Source organism: Humulus lupulus, chromosome 9, assembly GCF_963169125.1.
Source record: "Humulus lupulus chromosome 9, drHumLupu1.1, whole genome shotgun sequence".
Lineage (NCBI taxonomy): Eukaryota > Viridiplantae > Streptophyta > Magnoliopsida > Rosales > Cannabaceae > Humulus > Humulus lupulus.
The window spans coordinates 7,788,307-7,810,738 of record NC_084801.1 but is presented as its reverse complement, the minus strand read 5'-3'; the positions used below and the strand labels follow the sequence as shown (position 1 = coordinate 7,810,738).

General features: G+C 40.6%; 1 non-coding gene across 1 annotated transcript; it reads right to left on the bottom strand.

Moving 5' to 3' along the window:
- Positions 1–9,554: 9,554 nt before the first annotated feature.
- On the bottom strand, positions 9,555–9,661 carry LOC133802933 (small nucleolar RNA R71). Its single transcript, XR_009877676.1, has one exon. It is a non-coding gene; the product is annotated as a small nucleolar RNA R71 (small nucleolar RNA).
- Between the last annotated feature and the right edge of the window lie 12,771 nt (positions 9,662–22,432).

Sequence of the window (22,432 nt, the reverse complement as noted above, 5' to 3'; positions counted from 1 at the left end):
GGAATTTGAAATTCAAAGGGTGTCTCAAAATTCTATAAATAGGAGCCTAATGCTCACTTGTAAGACACGCCATTTTTTCATCCACAAAGCACTTGGGTGAAAAATACACCTTGAGGCTTGATTATTCCAGAGAGTTATTTCCTAGAGAGATCCCTTAGTGCTTAGAGAATAGGGGGAAATAAGCTTTTGGACAAAGGTCTTGAACCTTGTTCAAGTTGGTGATCCCCACTACTCTACACTTTGGTTGTGTGAGAGTTTGTTTGTGTTTTCATTCTTTTGTTCCTCTTGTTCTTTTTATTTACTTGTATTTTGAGCAATTGAGTTGTAATATTTATTTAATCAATTATCTTGTCTATTGTATTTTTTGCATAGAGTTGTATTTGGTTTTTCCATAATTCCATTGAGCAATAGTATATATTCTCTAACAATCAAAAGCTTATGTTCCTTTTCAATAGAAGGAGAAACCATGGAAATCTTGTGAGGATCCAACCTTGAAAAAGATGGTAAGATAAGGTAATGTTCTTCTTTGTTTTCTTAGAAGATCTAATAGTTTTCATATAGTGATAGAAATGAGAAGAAGAAAAGTTTTAAATGAGGCTCATTATTTTCTAATCTCCTTTGTTTTTAGTGGTTAGATTAGAAGATAATATAATATCTTGAGTTTTTTTTTTATATGTTATTAATGTATAAATAATCAAGTAGATTATTGGGTAATATGCTAGCATGTTATGTAATTGTCTTATTATGAGATAATGATAAATTATTAAGATGAAAATTTTATGAGTTTTCTATGACATGCCTATATATTGATTTTGTGAATCAATAGAAATGTGAAATCATATGTATGATATTATTAATTCATGTTTTCATATTAATAAAGAGCCATATTAGTATGATATTAGTCATGTATGTTGACAACTATGTAAAATCATAATCATACAAACATTTGTGAGATGTTAATAGGTTTTATCCTATATTATTGTTAGTATGTAATTTGTGAATAAAAAGAACAATATGAGAAATTAAAATTCTCAATTAAAGTATTGAGCATCTCAATTATGAGATAAGAAAAGATGAACCTAAGGGGGTTACATCTTTTGATAAGTGTCTTGTCATTGCAAGAAAAATGAATCAAAGTGGATTCAAAAATTGTGGGATGACATATTGACTCAATAGACTTATAGTCTAGAGTGTGGTCAAATAAAATATATTTGAGAATTATTTAGTGACAAAATTCTTAAATATTCAATAAGAAGACATTTTCAAAATTGGAGAAGCAATTTTGAATCTTTACATCAATGGTGAATAAAAGATAACTTTATTCATTTTGATTAAAGACGGTGATATGTTTAAATTAATCTTAATGAGGAGATAATTTTAAACAAAAACATAAGAAATTAAAGTGTTTAAATAAATTAATGAGGGTTTATTTTCTTTGATTTAAAGTGTTTAAAAAATTGACATTTTTATTTTGATTTTGATGAGAAAATCAATGGATGTCAAATTGATGTTTTCAAAAGAAACTCAAAGAGACTCTTAGAAAATACACAAAAGTTGTTTAAGTGATTTTGAGATTATTTAGACAACTAAAAGTAAAAGTTGCTTTGAAAGAAGTGTGCCTTGTTTTAGAAAGTAAATAAATCAAGATAAACATTGAGGTTTTATCTTGAGAGTTTGTCATGTGGCATAGAGGACTCATTATGAACTTTGAGAATCATAGGTCTAGATTTATCTTGGAGGATAAATGACTTATTAAAAATGAAAAAATTTCTATTTTAATGTGATATTTTATTATCATTATGTGAGAAATGTGGGGGTGATGCTCCAAAGTTAATCAATTTATTTTGTTGTTAAATTTGGTCATCCTATCAAATAGGTGATTTGGAATTCCACATTCTAAATCACATTGGCTATATGTGTATAGAATGAACAAATCTAGACATGTTTGGTGTCTAAAGTCATTGTTTGTAATATTTTGATTCAAGAAGGAATCAATTTAAACATAAAGGAGAATTTTAGAAACAAAGAGATTTCTAGAATTAGTATTCAAGGAAAATGTTTATCTTGGATATAAAATTATAAAATAGTGAGGGTGTTGACTATGGTCAAAATCACTATTTTAAAGGGGTAACTATTTTAATCAAATTATGGCTAGCAACAAAGTTTGAATAAAATAATGAGAGTGTCTAAGTATGCATAAATGAGAAAATAAATTATTCAAATGGAATCATTTCTACATCTCAAGCGATGGGACTTAGACTCCCTAAAGAGATTCACGGTTGATGGTAACCTATCTTAATACTAGTCACCAAACTAGTATTAGGTTCAATAGGTAATAACAAGTCAATCAAGTGAATAGTAATATTACTCAAATTTTGTCTCATCTGAGATATGAGTACTAGTGTGTTACCAAAATGAGGGTTAAAATCGAAAGGTTTTTTAATAGAACTTAGTCTTGTGAAGACAAGTATTTTAGGGTAACAAAATACTGTAAGAGTTCTACCTATATAGACCTAGGGGTGGTGCCGCCCCTCATGAGAATTGGGAGTCATTCTCAAGAAAAGTCTATGAATGGAATGTGCACATGGCCATTAACGGTGCAAAAGGGAGACTTTGAGGTCTCAAGTGAACATAGCAAAGGTGTGTGTGTTATCACTGGTTTGTTATCAAGGGATAGTGGTTCAATGCTTCGACAACCAAAATTTCAACAAACTTTGTGATAATTATACTAAGGTAAAATTCAAGTCGAAAGACATTTTACTATATGCACCAATGCAAATGTTTCTATAGAGAGTGATTATTTAATCAAGTGGGGGAATATTATATTTTAATATAATGTTTTGATTGATTAAGTAAGTGTTACAAAAAATGATTATTTAATCTAAGTGGGGGAATGTTATAATATTTTAAATAATATAATGTTAGATTAAATAATGTGACATAATGTGATTTGTCACACAAATGTGATTTGTCACATCTTGTAACATATTATTGAGAGTCACAAAATTGGACACATGTATGTGCCAAAATGTGACATATTTTGGAGTTACAAACTTGTAACTCCCAAATATTACCCAATAATGTGTAGATTTGATATTACACATTTTGATTTGAATTTCTTAAAGCCATATGTGAAATATGACTGTTAGAGATGTGATTTTAACTCACGTAATGTGTATGGAAGTTACAAAATTAAGTGGGAATGAATTTGGAACGTTTTGGCAAATTTGGAAAATTGGTTGCTGAAAAAACGACTTGGGCCGCTGCCTATGTTTTTCAGGCCGCGGCCCAAGAGGCAAAAATAGGCAAAAACACACCGTGGGTCGCGGCTCGTATTTTTCAGGCCGCGGCCTGAGCGGCTGACAGCATTTTCCAACTTCGGTTTTTATCCAATTTTGAACGTTTCCAACAGCCAAGTAACTCCCAAATCTCTATTTTAATTCCATAAAACATCCAATTAATCATTGGTAACATCCATGGTGGTTGGTGGAATTTGAAATTCAAAGGGTGGTTGGTGGAATTTGGTGGAATTGGTAATGCTCACTTGTAAGACACACAATTTTTTCATCCACCTAGCACTTGGCTGAAAAATACACCTTGAGGCTTGATTATTCCAGAGAGCTATTTCCTAGAGAGATCCCTTAGTGCTTAGAGAATAGGGAGAAATAAGCTTTTGGACAAAAGTCTTGAACCTTGTTCAAGTTGGTGATCCCCACTACTCTACACTTTGGTTGTGTGAGAGTTTGTTTGTGTTTTCATTCTTTTGTTCCTCTTGTTCTTCTTATTTACTTGTATTATTATAGTATTGAGTTTGTAATCTTCTTCTTCTACATCTTTTTATTTATTTGTATTTTGAGCAATTGAGTTGTAATATTTATTTAATCAAATACCTTGTCTATTGTATTTTTTACATAGAGTTGTATTTGGTGTTTACCGAGTTTTCGGAAACGAATACAAACAAAATAATAAAAAGATAAGAACTGTAGAAGTGCAGAAATATAGATAGACAAACAGGTTTTTTACGTGGTTCAGGCGTTAACGAGCCCTAGTCCACGAGTCAATGTTATTATACTTGCAGAGAATTACAGTAAAATGGCTGGTGTACGAGAACCTCACAAACTCACAGTGTTTCTCTCGGGTTCCCTTGAAGAAGCTAGAGAGATTTTGGCAGAGTTCTTCCTCTCTCATTTGTTGGCCCCCCCTATTATAAAATGAGGGGGTCTTTATAGCTAGGGTTTTGGATTAGGGTTTTACTCTGCCCCCCTGAGTCTTAATTACACCAGCCATAAATAGGGGATACAATTACTGTAGTAGCATGGCTACAAGGCTCTACGTAGGTATAATTACATGAAAATATGGGGAATGTAAAAAGGCAGCTGTCTTTTCCAGGCCGTCAGCGGAACAGTAGGCGAAAAGGCACTTTTAGGCGTGCTGGGATGTGTGCGGCCTCGACCTGTCAGGCGTGTCAGGCGGGATCCTGTGTCAGGTGAGTATCATTCCAACTATGCCTCCTCTGTGACTCGACCGCTTGGTCTTCTTCCGTGCGAGGCACGGAACTAGATCCGCGAAGGTAACCTGAATAGCTTCTCCTGGAAGGACCTTCCCCGAAGGATATCCCTTCGGGAGTCCGGGAGAATTGACGAGCTTCTGGGTCGCGGTTGCTTGAAAGAGTGTGCTAGACACTAAACGGGAGAGGCGAAGCCTTTCTGTCCATCCGCGAGCCCTGGTCACCCTCCGTGAAAGACTTTGACAATTCTGCTTCCCCGAGGCTATCCATCTAAACGCTATCCGGAAATCTGGATAACATTTACCCCCCAAGGTCACGGAGCTTGAGAGGTCCGGGAGCTTGTACAGTCCTCCGGGTATTCTGGTCTCTAGAATAGGTGAGGGATCACCTCCTGTGTTCCTGGAAGGGTTTCTTTTTCCCGTCTGAGTGTTAGTACAAAAAAAGGAAATTTCTTCTGTTTGAACTCAAGTACTCAAGTGTGGCAAGGGCCACGCGTCATGCAGGGGATGGCTCTGTGACCAAGACGCGTGCGTGAGGCGACTGGCTGAGTGTGCGTGCGTCAGGCGTCTGAGTAGTGATTTGACGGCATTTAATGGTACACCGGGCCCGAGATGGTGCAATGATGGGAAATAAATACTTTATTCCCATCCGAGGAGTCATAAATGGGACCGGCACTTCATCCCCAGCCGTCGGATCTGATGCATGCGGTATGGGAAGATCGGGACCGTCCATTTGTGGAATTCGAAATGACTTCGTTCCTGCTATAAAAACGAGGGAACGGACCCTTCTTCCTCTTTACGCTTTCAAATTCTCGAGCTTTCAGATTCTCAGATTCCCAAATCTTCGACCTCTCAAGCTTCCAAGCTTCCTTTCCTTCGAATTCGCCACTACTTTTGGTAAGGAATCCATAAACTTTTCTTTCGATTTGGCAGTAGGTTTGTTCGCCGAAGTTCTAGGTTTGAATCGTTGCTTGTCTTTGCAGCCTTTACTTCGCGTGTTCGTGCGGTGCAGTGACCCGGTTACTCCCTCAATCTTCAACTACCCGAATATCAGTAAGTATTTTTGCTTTGCTTTTTCCTTCTAAACCTCAGATTGTTGGTAGTTGTTAGGGTTGAGTTTTCTGCCGGTGTCATCTTTATGCATGCGTGAATAGGGCTTTGATAGGCATGTGACTGATGTGAGTCAATAAGTCATTTCTTTGCATGCTTTGACGATTTGCTTTTGGAAAGTTGTTTCTCGTCTGCTTGTGCTGTTTTGGTTTGTTATTTTAGGGCATAAGCGTGAACGCCTTTAGGGTGTCTTCCCCTGGGAAAACACTTCTCTCGGCGGGCTTAGGCTCGAAGTTTGAATCTGGTTCCTTGCTGTCCTTCGGGTGGCATGGTGCCAACCCCTCGGCAAACTCGGTGGGAGCCTCTCCAAGCAGTTTTTGGGGAGGGTCTCCCCGACGCCTTTGATACCGTTAGGGTATGACAAGGGTGCTGACTGCTTGGAGTGTTTTCTTCTTTGTTTCTTTTGCTCAGTGACGAACACCTCAAAGGAACAAATCATCGCTGCGGTAGAGGCTGAATCTACCCAGGAGCAAGGTTCCCCTGTCGCCGGCGCAAAGGGGAAAGCAAAAACTAAGGTGGCCGCGGCTAGCTGATTAGTGCTCAAAAGATGTCATTTTATCAAGTTTAAGTTCAAATTAAATTAAGTTTTGAATAATATTTTCTTGAATTTATTATGATATATTCTTTAAATGGAAAATATTAGTTTTAATTTAATTTACATGAATTATAATGCATTTGAGCCTAATTAAAAGAAAAAAATATAAAAAAAGAAAAGAAAAGAATTAAACTTGAAAAATGACATTATTGTAGTTAACTTATTTCTTTTTGTTGTTTCATTTGAAGCCCAATCAATGGAGGCCCACGGTTCCATATTCCTTCCCAGCCCGAGCCGAGCCGCCTGAGATTCGAGCCGCGAGCCGAGCCACCGAGCCTCCCTGCCAAGCCACCGCCTCCCTGCCAGCCAATCCTGCCGAGCCACGTCGCTGCCAACAGCTCCTTGCACCCCTTCAATCTAACGCCTCCATCAATTAGCAAAGTGTGACTTTGTTTCCCTCCAGGCCCAACGGCCCAATCCACCCTTCAGCCAACATCTCAGCTTCACCAAGCGGCCCAAATAAAGCAAAGCTGAGGCCCAAACGAGGCCAGCCTCCATCAGCCCATCCGAGGCAGCCCAATGCCAGTCCAGTCCGAAGCAAGCCAAACACCCTGCCTACGTGGCACATTTTTATTGGCTGGAAGTGGGTCAAAACCCACTTTTGCCACAGCCACCTTCAACCCATATTTTGTGGGTATTGGGTTTTGTAAATTGCTATTTTGAGCTTTATAGATCATGTTTTTGTGGTATTTTAGAAAAAGAGCATTTTGACTATACACAAAAATAGCTAGGGTAATATTAATAATAAGATTTGATTTTTCAAAATCATATTTTATTGTTAATATTTCAGATTTATTTTGTAAACCCCATTTTGTTGTTTAATTTCTTTTTAGTCCTTTTCCCCATCTATAAATAGGGACACTTTCTTCACATTTGGGATGTAATTTTTAGAGTAATGAAACTATAGCAAAATTTCTACTCACTTTCTTCTCATATTTTCTTCTTAGAATTTTGTGAGAATCATGAGCATAATGGCCTAATCTTCCTAGGAAGGTTAGGGATGATTCCATATGCAAGTGATGTTATTTTGCTACTTTGATTTACTATGTTTTTAATGTAATATATTTGAGTTATTTATGTTCTTTCATCTCTATCTTTATTTTGCTATCTTTATTTACTTATGCTAATAGTATATAGGATTAGTCATGCTCTTTCTATGTGCTTCTAATTAGTAAAAGTAATATTGATACAAAATTTTATGTCTAATCTTCTATTACATTATTGCCTTTAGGTATTTTGTCATTTTTAGATTTTTCATAAGATTAACATTGTACTTTTAAAGTAAAGAACTTTATAACTCAAATGAACTTTTGTTAGAAAAACTATGGATTTTAATGTTAGATTTTCCAAGTAAATGTTGGGATGTGAACCATTTACTTGTGTATTTTTAAATCAAGTAACCAAGTAACTAAGCAAGCATATGGATGATTCTTGAAACCTTTCCATTTCTCAAACTCTTGATTACATCTTACATTCATCTCACCTATCTCACTTTATCATTTCATCAAAAAAATACAATATCAAAATCTCAACCCTCTTTCCATTTACAATTTTATTTATTTCTTGTTACTAACTTTTTGTGTTATTTTCTACTAATATTTTGATTTAGGTTACCTCCTTGTGGATCGACCGCCCGATTATACTACAACCACCGCTTAGTGGTTGTCACATTTTGGGCGTTAAACAAATTTTGGCGCCGTTGCCGGGGAGGTAAATTTTCAAAAGTTTAGTGAAATTTTTACAAAAATATTAGTAACTTTATTTGTGTTTTTGTTGGAATAAATATTGTGTTAGTATTTTTTTTATTTACTATTTTTTTTAATTAATTAGATTATTATTATAACAAAAATAAAAAGAAAATAAAAAATTCTTTACTTATATATATTCTTTTTTTTCTTCTTTTCTTTTACACTTTCTTTTTTTTTTTTTTTCGGTAACCAAAAAAATATACATATATATTTATATTTATATTCATATATATATATATATACATATCTAAAAAAAAAAAACTAAAAAAAAAAAAAAGCAAAAACAGAAAATATATATATATAGTTATTCTTATTTTTATTTCTTTTTTTTTCTTTTTCATTTCCCTCTCTTTTTGTTAAAAAAAAAAAAAAAAAAACCATATATATTTATATAAATTTTTTTTTTATTCTTACTCAATTTTTCTTTCTTAATTTCTCTTCTATTTTTTATTTTGTCTTGTGTTTTTTTTTATTTTGTTGCTTAGTTTAGGTTTTTCTTTTTCTTTTTGTCTTAGTTTTCCTTAGAATTTAGGTTCTAAAAAGAAAAAAAGGCATAAAATTGTTCATAAAATTTCAATCATAAAACACTTAGTATTGGGAACAATTGTGTAATATTACAAATGGTAGAAACCGATATTGTTCTGTCTAGAAAGATTGGTTGTTAAATAAGGTTTGTGATAGCGTTACCCTCCACACTTACCTGGGAACCTCGGGGAGTTCTGTCTAGGCAAGTGTGGGTCTAAAGCGGTACCTTGGCAACCTTCCCAATCGGCCTGGGAACATTTCGAGCATCTACATTTGCACTATTACATTGTTGAACTTATTACTATAAGAAAACCAAGCTTGTTCTGTCAAAATAAGCAATTCCACTATGCTTAAAGGTTGTTTGGTCGAAAAGGTTGACTTGTGATCCACCATACTTACTCATCAACCTCGGGGAGTTCTAGTAAGGCGTTGGAGATAACCCGAAAACCTCCAAATCTACCTGGGAACAAGTTTAACAAAAAATAATAATAATAATTCAAAAAAATCAAAAAAATCAAAAAAAAAAAAAAAAAAAGACATAAAATAAATCTAATTCTGATTCCCGAGGGTGGATGAGTCATCACGAAACTTCCAGTGACACTTCTTCCAATTCATCTGCCACTCATACCGGAACTCCGTCCACCAATCCTGCTTCTCCACAAACTTTCGCTGATAATAACCCATTCGCAATGGCTCGCAATGATGAAATCCAACCAAGAACTCTCAATGACTACCTCCATCCTACTCGCACTTCCACACCTTCATGCATTATCTTCCCTCCTAATATGCCCGCATTAGACTTTAAACCTGGCATGATTCAACTCTTGCCTACATTTCATGGAATGGAAAACGAAAGCCCATACGTGCATATCAGAGAATTCGAGGAGGTGGTAGCCACGTTCTATAACCGAGCCGACAATGCCGATGCTGTCCGACTAAAGTTCTTCCCTTTCTCCTTGAAGGACAAAGCCAAAAGCTGGTTATACTCTTTGAGACCTAGGTCGATTGGAACATGGGAGGAGATGACCAAATCTTTCTTTCTAAAACACTTCCCCAGCCATAAGACCAACAGTCTAAAGCGACAGATTTCCACATTTTCCCAAAAAGACAATGAAACGTTCTATCAAGTCTGGGAAAGATTCAAAGATCTGTTAAATCAGTGCCCGCACCATGGCTATGAGAACTGGCGCTTGGTCAGTTACTTCTATGAAGGCCTCACGAGTCGTGAGCGCCAGTTTGTAGAGATGCCATGCAATGGTGAATTCCTCGAAAAAGAGCCAGACGATGCTCTTGAATATCTCGAAGAAACTGCAAAAAAGTCTCACACCTGGACTGGTCCAAGTGCTACTGACAGCACCAACCGACACAAACCATCTGGGATCTATCAACTTCGAGAAGAGGATAGTATTAAGGCCCAACTCGAAGCTTTGAAAAAGCAGTTTGAGGTCTTAATGACGAAAAATGGGCAAAAGTCGCACATGATCGCTCAAGCGGAACCGCAAGAACCTTGCTTTGTTTGTGGAGGGACGGAGCACTTAGCTAAGGACTGCTTAGCTTTGAATGAAATGAGGGGGGTTTATGAGGAGCAATGCAATGCCTTAGGGGCATATAACAAGCCATTCTCCCATACGTACAACCCTGGTTGGAGAAACCACCCAAATTTCAGTTGGAGAGAGTCCAACCAAGCTCAATCGTCTGGAGGCCAATGGAGAAATGAGCAACAAGTTCAACCATCAAAGGTGTATTCTGCACCTCATTACAATGCTCATCCACAACGCAATTCTCTCGAGAATACTCTTCATGCATTCATGGAGGAACAATCCAAACTGAATCGCCAAATGATGGAAGAAATCAAGGAAATGAAATGTCAATTTTCAAAATTGACTGAATCCTTGGCCATTCCTGAAAAAGGCAAACTTCCTTCCCAACCGAAATTCAATGTTCAAGGCCAACACATGGCCCAATCTTCAAATTCAAATGATCAAAACGTCAAGGAAGTGAATGCCATCACGACGAGAAGCGGTAAAACTTTGTCAGACCCACCCCTTAAATCCAACTCTCCCAGTATTCCAAAAGTCATTTCCGAAAATCCACCACTCAATGCCACCCCAAAGGTACCATTCCCCCAGGCTTTGAAACCTGTTGGGAAACTTCCTGATAACCGAGCTGAACTCCTTGAGCACTTGACACAAGTGAAGATTAATCTTCCTTTGCTTCACATCATTAAACAAGTGCCTGCTTATGCCAAAATCATCAAGGATCTTTGCACTGCAAAAAGGAAGCACCATGTCAAGAAGACTGCTTTCTTGACCGAGCAAGTGAGTGCGGTGATTGAACAAAAGGCACCGCCAAAATACAAAGATCCCGGTTGTCCCACCATTTCTTGCCAAATTGGGACCCATGAAGTCAGCTAAGCCTTACTTGATCTTGGCGCGAGTGTCAATCTCATGCCTTATTCTGTATACTCGCAACTCGGTCTTGGAGAAATGAAGCCAACATCTGTTGTACTACAGCTTGCTGATCGTTCCACCAAAAAGCCTAGGGGTATCGTTGAGGATGTATTGGTTCAAATTGAAAAATTCTATTACCCCGTGGATTTTCTTATTCTTGATACCCAATCTGTGGTGAACATGGAGTCTAAAATTCCTATTATCCTCGGAAGACCATTCCTTGCTACTGCAAATGCTTTGATCAATTGTCGGAATGGTCTAATGAAGATATCGTTTGGAAACATGACTCTTGAAGTCAATATCTTCCACATTGGGAAACAACCCCGAGAAGATGATGAATGTTACCAAACATTCATGATTGACTCTTTAATTCCCGAGGAGGTTCAATTGCGAAACAACTTTGATAATCTTGATGAACTCCTCCTTCTGTCAGACAATGAAAGTCCCAGTTCTATTGAGTCTGCTCTTGCAATATCAGATCGCATAGACTCACGCAATAGAAGGACTCAGTCTTGGCAACCTCGCTTTGAAGAGCTACCTCGCGAGAGGGCACAGCCGAAAACTTCAGCCGAAGAGGTTCCAACTGTTCAATTGACCCAACTTCCTGAGGGTTTGAAACATGCCTTCTTGGGAGACGGTGAAACCCTTCCAGTTATCATCTCATCCAACCTTCAAAATTCTCAAGAATTGCAGTTACTCGAGCTACTGCGAACGCATAAATCTGCGATAGGTTGGACGCTTGCTGATATCAAAGGTATTAGCCCGTTAATTTGCTCCCATCGAATCAATCTGGAGGATGAAGCCATTCCTCGAAGAGACCCTCAGCGGCGACTGAATCCCACGATGAAGGAAGTTGTAAAAAATGAAGTTTTGAAATTGCTAGATGCTGGTATTATTTACCCGGTAGCAGATAGCAAATGGGTAAGTCCAACTCAAGTTGTGCCCAAGAAATCTGGTGTCACCGTTATCCAAAACGAAAAAGGGGTCCTTGTTCCCACAAGAACGGTGACGGGGTGGCGCATGTGCATTGATTATAGAAAATTGAATGCCGCCTCCCGCAAAGATCATTTTCCACTCCCATTCATTGATCAAATCCTTGAACGCGTAGCTGGTCATCCTTTCTATTGCTTTCTTGATGGTTATTCTGGCTATTATCAAATTGAGATTGCATTGGAGGATCAAGATAAGACCACTTTCACTTGTCCCTTTGGCACGTTTGCCTTCCGGCGTATGCCATTTGGCTTGTGTAATGCACCAGCTACTTTCCAAAGATGCATGATGAGCATCTTTAGTGACATGATTGAAAAATCAATGGAAGTATTCATGGATGACCTAACCGTTTTTGGCAACTCCTTCGAGACATGTCTTATTCATCTTGAAGCTGTTTTAAAACGATGCATCGAGAAGGGACTTGTCCTCAATTGGGAGAAATGCCACTTCATGGTACCTTCTGGCATAGTCTTAGGTCACATTGTTTCCGAAAAAGGAATTGAGGTTGATCAATCCAAAGTCGACCTTATCTCCAACCTGCCGACTCCTAAGACTGTCAAAGATGTTAGGTCATTTCTTGGTCATGCTGGTTTCTATAGGAGGTTCATACAGAATTTTTCAATGATTGCTCGTCCGCTGAGCAACCTCCTAGCCAAAGATGTTACCTTTGAGTGGACACCTAAGTGTGAGGAATCATTCCGAGCGCTTGTCAATTCGCTCACTTCCGCTCCCATCATTCAGTCACCCGATTGGAGTCTTCCTTTCGAGATCATGTGTGACGCCAGCAACTTTGCTGTGGGAGCTGTGCTAGGACAACGAAGGGAGGGGAAACCCTTTGTTGTCTATTATGCAAGCCGAACTCTCAATAGTGCCCAAATGAACTATTCCACTACTGAAAAAGAGTTGCTTGCCGTTGTCTTTGCCCTTGACAAATTCCGATCTTATTTGATTGGATCGCCTATTACGATCTTCACAGATCACTCCGCCCTTAAGTATCTCCTTTCCAAAAAGGATGCTAAGGCGCGGTTAATACGGTGGATCCTTCTCCTGCAAGAATTTGACATAACGATCAAAGACAAGAAAGGTGTTGAAAATGTCGTCGCGGACCATTTGTCCCGACTTGAATTCAGCGATCCCGCTGACGGTCCACCTATTCATGATGATTTCCCCGATGAACAATTGCTTTCTGTTGCTAAGTTGCCGTGGTACGCTCACATTGTCAACTACTTAGTAACAGGTGAACTCCCATCTGAATGGAGTTCACAAGACAAACGCAAATTTCTGGTCGAGGTGCGCAATTTCTTTTGGGATGACCCATACTTATTCAAGTATTGCCCCGACCAAATCATGCGAAGATGCATCCACGACGATGAGGTGTCTAGTGTGCTGAATTTTTGCCACAATGATGCTTGTGGTGGTCACTTCTCTGTGAAGAAAACCGCTGCAAAAATCTTGCAATGCGGCCTTTACTGGCCCACCTTGTTCAAAGACACCAATGATTTCTGTCGTTCTTGAGTAAGGTGCCAAAAGTTAGGATCCTTATCCCGTCGGCACATGATGCCCTTGAACCCAATTCTTGTTATTGAAATATTTGATTGTTGGGGGATAGACTTTATGGGACCGTTTCCACCTTCTTTTGGCTACCTTTACATTCTTCTCGCTGTGGATTATGTTTCCAAATGGGTCGAGGCTGTACCATGTCGAACCAATGATAACGCTACAGTTGTCAAATTCTTGAAAGAAAATGTGTTATCACGGTTCGGTACCCCTCGCGCTATCATCAGTGATCAAGGCACTCATTTTTGCAACCGCTCCTTTGAGGCTCTTATGCGCAAGTACGGTGTACTTCATAAAGTTGCAAATGCCTATCATCCACAGACCAATGGTCAGGCCGAGTTATCCAATAGGGAGATAAAACACATTCTGGAAAAGACGGTAAATCCCGACCGCAAAGATTGGTCTACACGACTTCTAGACGCTCTTTGGGCATACCGCACTGCTTTCAAGTCCCCTCTTGGGATGTCTCCCAATCGGCTCGTCTTTGGAAAAGCCTGTCATTTACCTGTCGAGCTCGAGCATAAAGCATATTGGGCTATCAAAGCCCTAAACTTTGATCTGAATGCCGCAGGTATCAATCGCAAACTCCAGTTGTCCGAAATTGAGGAGTTGAGAAACGATGCATATGACAATTCCAGGATTTATAAGGAAAAATTGAAAATCGCTCACGACAAACAAATCCTGCGAAAACACTTTGAGCCAAATCAAAAAGTGCATCTGTACGACTCTCGCTTGCACTTGCATCCTGGTAAACTGCGATCGCGATGGACTGGTCCATTTGTAGTGAAACAAGTATTTCCCAACGGTTCAGTGGAGGTCGAGGATCCAACCGATGGGAGAATTTTTCGCGTCAATGGCCAACGGCTGAAGCATTACATTGAGAGTGTGAGTCATGTTGAAGAGGTCCTTCTTAAGGACCCAATCTATACACTCTGACGTTCTGAATGGTTTGTTGTTGTTCTTTTTACTTTTATTTTTCATTAGCTTTATTTTTCTGTCTTTCTTTTATTTTTGTATGCTTTTCGTTTTTGTATTTTGTTTTGGGGTTTTGTTACCAGGCTATTTTCGCTCTCACCTCATGGACATGGTCATCATCCAGGTGTTCTCTTTCCTTATCTTTTTCATTGCTTATTCATTTTGACATTGAGGACACTGTCTGATTTTTGGTTGGGGGTGGTGAGCATGCATTAGCATTCATTTGGAAAACATTATTGTCTTGTTGAATTTTTAAGTCAAATTTTCTCAAAATTATCCAAGCATGAGTATAATTTGTTGGTTTGAGTCAGTACTTACTATGTTTAGCTATTAAGAAGTGATTTTCAGAGTTCTTTTGTGCACTTTCCAAACATATGATAAATAAATTGGTTGTTAACACAAATATTTGAGAGAAATTTCAAGTTTAAAGTTTTTCATTTCTTGGTGAGTTGTGAGAGTTGAGAAAACAACTTTTTGAACTTTTATTGATCATTTGAGTTGGTAAAGTCACATCTTTGGAATTTAAAACATGACATTTACTAGAGGGATGTTTTGCATTTAAGAAAAGTCTTTGTAATAAGTTTGTGTTGTCTTGTATTTATAATTTCCTTGTTATCTTTGTGTTGTCTCTTGTCAAAAAAGAAAAAAAAAACAAAAACAAAACAAAACAAAATAATGAAGAAAAAAAAAAAAGAAGAAAAAGAAAAAAAAAAATAATAATAATAAATAATTGAAAAAAAAAAGAACAAGAGCAACACTTCCTTCTATTATTTTGTAATTGTTAAAGAAAAAAAAATAATAGTATATATATTTCTATTACTATTATTCTGTGTAATTGTATTAAAAAAAAATATAAAAAAATATTACTATTATCATTATAGTTCATTTTCTTATTTATCATTTCTAATTAGTTGTCATTTTGTTCTTAGAGCCTTCTCATGTAAATCCCAAAGGTTGTTTGTCATTTGAATTCCAATAAGTTGATTTGCCTATCTTGTGATCAATATTTGTTCAAATTGATTGTCCTAAAAAGTTTATCTTTTCTCAATTGAGCGTAAACTGTTACATTTCCAACTCCAAGAGTGTGATCCCTCCCATAAAAACACTTTCAATGCCCGTGAGGAATTTGGAGTTGAGATCTTTATACTTTTGAGATTTTTCGATATTATTTGTGTTATGACTTGTGAGAAAACGAATATGGTTTGGTGCACACACACACAACTCTGAAATCACAACTATAGTAGCTTCGATAGTAATTTTTGACTTCTCGCTGATAATTTGAAAATGCTTAGATGATTTTGCTTGGTTTGACTTGATTATTCAACTTGACAATTTTCTTTTTCGCTTGAATTGCTAGGGACTAGCAATAAGCTAGTTGGGGGTTGTGATTAGTGCTCAAAAGATGTCATTTTATCAAGTTTAAGTTCAAATTAAATTAAGTTTTGAATAATATTTTCTTGAATTTATTATGATATATTCTTTAAATGGAAAATATTAGTTTTAATTTAATTTACATGAATTATAATGCATTTGAGCCTAATTAAAAGAAAAAAATATAAAAAAAGAAAAGAAAAGAATTAAACTTGAAAAATGACATTATTGTAGTTAACTTATTTCTTTTTGTTGTTTCATTTGAAGCCCAATCAATGGAGGCCCACGGTTCCATATTCCTTCCCAGCCCGAGCCGAGCCGCCTGAGAGTCGAGCCGCCGAGCCTCCCTGCCAAGCCACCGCCTCCCTGCCAGCCAATCCTGCCGAGCCACGTCGCTGCCAACAGCTCCTTGCACCCCTTCAATCTAACGCCTCCATCAATTAGCAAAGTGTGACTTTGTTTCCCTCCAGGCCCAACGGCCCAATCCACCCTTCAGCCAACATCTCAGCTTCACCAAGCGGCCCAAATAAAGCAAAGCTGAGGCCCAAACGAGGCCAGCCTCCATCAGCCCATCCGAGGCAGCCCAATGCCAGTCCAGTCCGAAGCAAGCCAAACACCCTGCCTACGTGGCACATTTTTATTGGCTGGAAGTGGGTCAAAACCCACTTTTGCCACAGCCACCTTCAACCCATATTTTGTGGGTATTGGGTTTTGTAAATTGCTATTTTGAGCTTTATAGATCATGTTTTTGTGGTATTTTAGAAAAAGAGCATTTTGACTATACACAAAAATAGCTAGGGTAATATTAATAATAAGATTTGATTTTTCAAAATCATATTTTATTATTAATATTTCAGATTTATTTTGTAAACCCCATTTTGTTGTTTAATTTCTTTTTAGTCATTTTCCCCATCTATAAATAGGGACACTTTCTTCACATTTGGGATGTAATTTTTAGAGTAATGAAACTATAGCAAAATTTCTACTCACTTTCTTCTCATATTTTCTTCTTAGAATTTTGTGAGAATCATGAGCATAATGGCCTAATCTTCCTAGGAAGGTTAGGGATGATTCCATATGCAAGTGATGTTATTTTGCTACTTTGATTTACTATGTTTTTAATGTAATATATTTGAGTTATTTATGTTCTTTCATCTCTATCTTTATTTTGCTATCTTTATTTACTTATGCTAATAGTATATAGGATTAGTCATGCTCTTTCTATGTGCTTCTAATTAGTAAAAGTAATATTGATACAAAATTTTATGTCTAATCTTCTATTACATTATTGCCTTTAGGTATTTTGTCATTTTTAGATTTTTCATAAGATTAACATTGTACTTTTAAAGTAAAGAACTTTATAACTCAAATGAACTTTTGTTAGAAAAACTATGGACTTTAATGTTAGATTTTCCAAGTAAATGTTGGGATGTGAACCATTTACTTGTGTATTTTTAAATCAAGTAACCAAGTAACTAAGCAAGCATATGGATGATTCTTGAAACCTTTCCATTTCTCAAACTCTTGATTACATCTTACATTCATCTCACCTATCTCACTTTATCATTTCATCAAAAAAATACAATATCAAAATCTCAACCCTCTTTCCATTTACAATTTTATTTATTTCTTGTTACTAACTTTTTGTGTTATTTTCTACTAATCTTTTGATTTAGGTTACCTCCTTGTGGATCGACCGCCCGATTATACTACAACCACCGCTTAGTGGTTGTCTCATTTTGGGCGTTAAACACTAGCCCACCGACTATCAACAGTTCCATCTGGGAAATGGACCAGAAGCCGAACCTGTTCAGGAACTACGGCATGCTGGAGCTGTATTCCTCAGAGGCAGGCCTGAAGAACATCCCAGGCCTGATGTGGCACCGTCTGTCGGTGCTGGGTGAGTCTGCCAGCCAGAGTCACGAGGGTTTTGGTGCCTGGAGCTGGGCACACATAGTGTGTGGGGCACACTTGCCTCTAAGAAGTTATTTTGCCAAATTCTGCGTGAAGGCGGGGATTGCCCCCTTCCAGTTGATTCCCCCCAGCTACAAGCTTCTAGCGGGGTGGTATATCTTTTGCAAGTCCCGGGACCTGGAGGCCCCTACCCCGGAGGAGATGCTATACTTCTATGGGCTGAAGTCTCAGCCCATGAGAGGTCATGCAGACAAGGTGGGGTTTTATAGGCTGGAGAGGTATCCGGACGTGATGTGTCCCACATGTCATACCGCGAGGGTTCCAGATCTCCGGGAGTACTGGTTCCTGACGACTGGCTTCCCATTGAAGAGGGTGCCAGCTCTTTCTTTGGACTTCAAAGTCCCTGGTAAGTGCTCCTTCCTCTCTTTTTTAACTTTGTTTCTTTACGTTTGGTTTGCCTTCTGGGAGGATCTCTAGCACTCGTGTTTGGACTTTGCAGAAGCCGTCCCACGAACACCTCGCTGTGCGGAGATGATAAGGAGGTCAAACTTCTACGAGGGGCTCTCGGAGGAAGAGCTGAAGGTGGAAGGACTTGTGACCACCGAATCTTTGAGGGAGTATGGGATACTCGCCTCTTTCCAAAATATTGAGCCAGTGAGTGGCAGGGGGCAAAGTCAGGTGTCAGCTGACGTCCGGGAGCAGATTGCCCTGAAGCTGTCCAAGGTGATCTGCCAGGCGGCCCAGGATGAGAATAATTTATCCCCCAGTTGGGCGGAGAGGTTCCCCGACCCCCAGTCGGAGGAAGAAGAAATCGAGGCTCGCCACGCCGCAGCTTACCCCAATGAAGGGACTCCGGGAGCTGGTACCTCCGGGAAAGGTAAGACTAGCTTTCGATTGATCTACACCCCCAGCCTGTCTGAGGTTTCCCGGACTTCTCAGATGGGGTTCGATCCCCGCTTCCTTAGGCTAGATCCGCGTAGGATACCCTTTGACAGATATTGCAATAGGGTAGATGAGCTCCTCGGGTGTTTGAGTGACGGTAGTCTGCCAGAAGGTGTCACCATGGTTGACCCTTCTTCCCTCAGCATGTCATTCCCGGACTTCAAGGAGTACGGAAGCTTCCTGGAGCAGGAAGCGGTGTCTTGTTTTGCTCGAGGAAGGCCATCCACGTTTCTCGTGCATGGTCGTCCCTTTCAAACTTTTCTCTTTTTGGTTTCTTGTTCCCGGCTGGTGGACTTGTTTGTGCTTTTATGTTGTTGCTTGTTTTGTTTTCTGCTTATCTTTTTTTCACATCGCTTGCTGGTTGGTTAACCTTGCTTCGTACATTTCTTGCAGAACATCCCGAAGCAAAGATGTTGGGGAGAGCTACCTCACTTATCAAGAAGGCCGCCACCAGCCAAGACCCGTCCAAGGGGAAAGGACGAAAGGCCAGAGCTGGTAGGGGAGGTAAAGCTGCCACACCCAAGAAGACAAATGGCGAGGCGCAAGTGTCTCCGGTGGTGGAGAGGGCAATCGTGCCCGTGGTGGAGAAGCCTCCTGTCAAGGGGCCTTCCGAGACCATGGTGGTCTCGAGTAGTAGCAGCGAGGGGGAAGGTCTTGTGTTCCCCGCGAAGATGACCGGGGTGAGCAAGCGCCCCGGAGGGGAGGCTGAGGGCGACAAGAAGAAACGCCTTAGACATTCTTCTCCCGGAGGTGATGGAGACCTCCGGGCTGCGCGCAGTCCCCGCCAGACTACCCCCACCCAGCAGCAACCACAACCCCAACAGCGAAAGCAACAACAACAACAACAACAACAACAACAAAGACAACCAACACCGCCACAGAAGCAGCAAAAACAACAGCAACATCAGCAGCAACAACAAACCGGGGCGGTAGTGTCTTCGCTACCGTCCCTAATACCCCGTCTACCTCCTCCTCCAGTCCAAAGGGAGTCCACCCTTTCGGGGTCTCCTTCTTCTCCTTCTCTTCCACTTTCTCAACAAACAAGCCTTCCTCAGCCTGGCCTGAAGTTCCACTTCCCTCAGAAACCAACCCGTTTCCCCGCTGCCCTCCTGGAGGGTGTAAGACGGGCTGATAATTTTTTGAAGAGGCGGTTGGAGGCCGAGAAGGCTGTTATTCAGGGAAGGGCAGACAACCTGTCTACCGTGAAGAGAGCTGAGCTGGCAGAAGGGGTGAGATCCCTTCACCCGGATGGAGCGGTTTTGGATGGCCCAGCCTTGGAGAAGAGGCTGTTGCCTAGGCTCGGACGTGCATTGGCGCCGTTCGGAGCGGAGATGATGGAGGACATGGCCCTGAGCTTGTGCGAGCTCAATCTGAGAAATGGGCCATCAATAGCAGTAAGGACCCGCTGTTGCTGACACATTCCGTAAAGCAGCAACTTTCTGGGGTAAGCTGTCAGTTGCTGTGTTCTGGGGTCATTGGTCTTAGTACATTTGGTTCTGCTTAACTCATTCTGTTGTCTTTCCTTGCAGGCATCTCTCATCGCGGAACGCTCGTTCCGGGAGGTGGGTGCAGTTCTGGTTCAGCTGGAGGAGAGCCAGGCGGCTCGCCAGGCCTTGGAGGCGGAGAAGCAGAAACTGACCCAACAGGTCGAGAGCATAAAGGGGGAGGCTGTGGAGAAGATTAACCAGGCCCGGCGCAAGGCTGAAGAAGAGGCGGACAAGAAATATCTTGCCAAATATCTAGAGTACCGGGCCAGCGCGGAGAATGAGTTCAAGCAGCGGTCAGATGACTTGAAGGCCAAAAACTCCAAGCTCCAGGAAGAGCTATCCCAGGCCAGGGAGGAGAAGGATACCCTGGATGCCCGCTTGCAATCGAAAAATAATCTCCTCCTTAAGCGGAACGAGGAATATGCCACTCTTCAGAATAGGCTGCACGAGGAGGAGCAAGATCACAAGAGGAGCAAGGATCTCGCGTCTATGCAGGAGTTGGGGCTCGCTGAGAAGGATAAACAGATTGGAGCCTTGCAATTCACTGTCAGGGGGCATGTGACCGAGAAGCAATCCTTGCTGGATCAAAATAAGGTGCAGCGCAAGGAGATTGATTCCCTTAAGGGAGAGCGGGATGCATCCAAGGATGAGCTGGAAAAACTGGGGGCTCAATTGGCTGTCGCGGAGGCAAAGCTGGCGACCTCTGAGGCGGAGCGCTTGAAGGAGAAGGAATATGCCGAGGTGGTGCTGAATAGAACGATTAATCTATCCCACGTGGTCCTCATGCACCAACTTTGGAAAATAAACCCGGAGGTAGTAGGCTACCTGGGAGAGGACGCCACCGCCATGAGGGAAAAGATACAGGTGTGGGATCAAAGCCCAGAGGTGTACGTCCAGACTTATAACATCGACGAGCCTGCTGGAGCCCCTGAGGCAGAAGATCCCGAAGAGGCGGGGACCTCTGAACCTGCCAGTGATGAAGTTCCACCTTCCAATGAGCCGACTCTGCCAGCCTCAGTTGAAACCGCTGTCTCCGAGGCCCCGGTCGTGGAAGCCGCTGCCACCCCCAATGCTTGAAGGGGTCTTATCCTTTGTGTATATATAATAATAATTTTTTTTTCTTTTGGGGCGAAACTCCCTGTACTCTTTAATTGCGGGAACATTACAGATGCCCGGTCCGCAGGGCCTTCATTGTAATAATTGTAAACTTCTTCTTTCCTTTTCTGCTGAGTTCCTTGTTTAATTTTGTGCTTAGGGTAGAGACTTTTATACGATAGAAACTGCTGTAGGGGCGCATGAGGTTTTGGTTCCAACGGCCAGAACCTATGCATTTCTAACTTGAAGCTCCAACGGCTTATGTCTTTTCCCACGTAGTTTCTAGGTTACGGAGGGTTCTTGGTTCCAACGGCCAGACTCCCTCTTTCATCGTACTCAGCTTTCCTAAGGTAAATAGCCAATCCCGGGACTTGTAGTTATACCATTCGCTGGGATGGCTAAGGTGACCCGTTCCATCTTCCCATCGCGATCTTTACAAAGCTTGCGAGGCCAACACTTAATACGATTCCGCGGGATGGTGCCGGAACGGGAGTTCTTTTGGTGAGCGTCGCTAGACTTAGGGCTAGATCTTTGCGAAGCAAAACTAACTGGCGTTGCGGACCTCACGGTGGCCGACTTCAGGGACTTGGCATGAAGCCTTGCGAGGCAAAGTTCGTTGCGGTCGAGGAAATCATCACGCCTACCATGTGCAATCCTGGAGCAGGGGCTTTGCGAAGCAAGGCCTGCTGTAATTGGGGGATCGATTATATTTGCTCCCAGAGCTGAAGCTTGCGAAGCGAAGCTTGCAGTGGTCGAGGAGCTCGCCATGCATTATTTTGTGAGACCCGGAGCTGAAGCCTGCGAAGCAAAGCTTACAGCGGTCGCGGATCTTGCCATCTTTCGCCTTGCGGGACCCGGAGCTGGAGCTTGCGAAGCAAAGCTCTCAGCGGTCGCAGATCTTGCCATGCATTACTTTATGAGACCCGGAGCTGAGGCTTGCGAAGCAAAGCTTTCAGCGGTCGCGGAGTATTCTGCGAAGGACTTGTCAGGAAGTTGGGGGTGTTTCGGCGTAGCTCTCTGAATGTGCCCCGACCACCAGTCCTGTTCATCGCTGGGCTACACAGGAGATAATTTTCATGATGCATAATGGCAGATATTTTCATGGCAATTTTCACATAACCACATAATGCACACATGACACGTAATGCAAATATGTTCATGGCAACA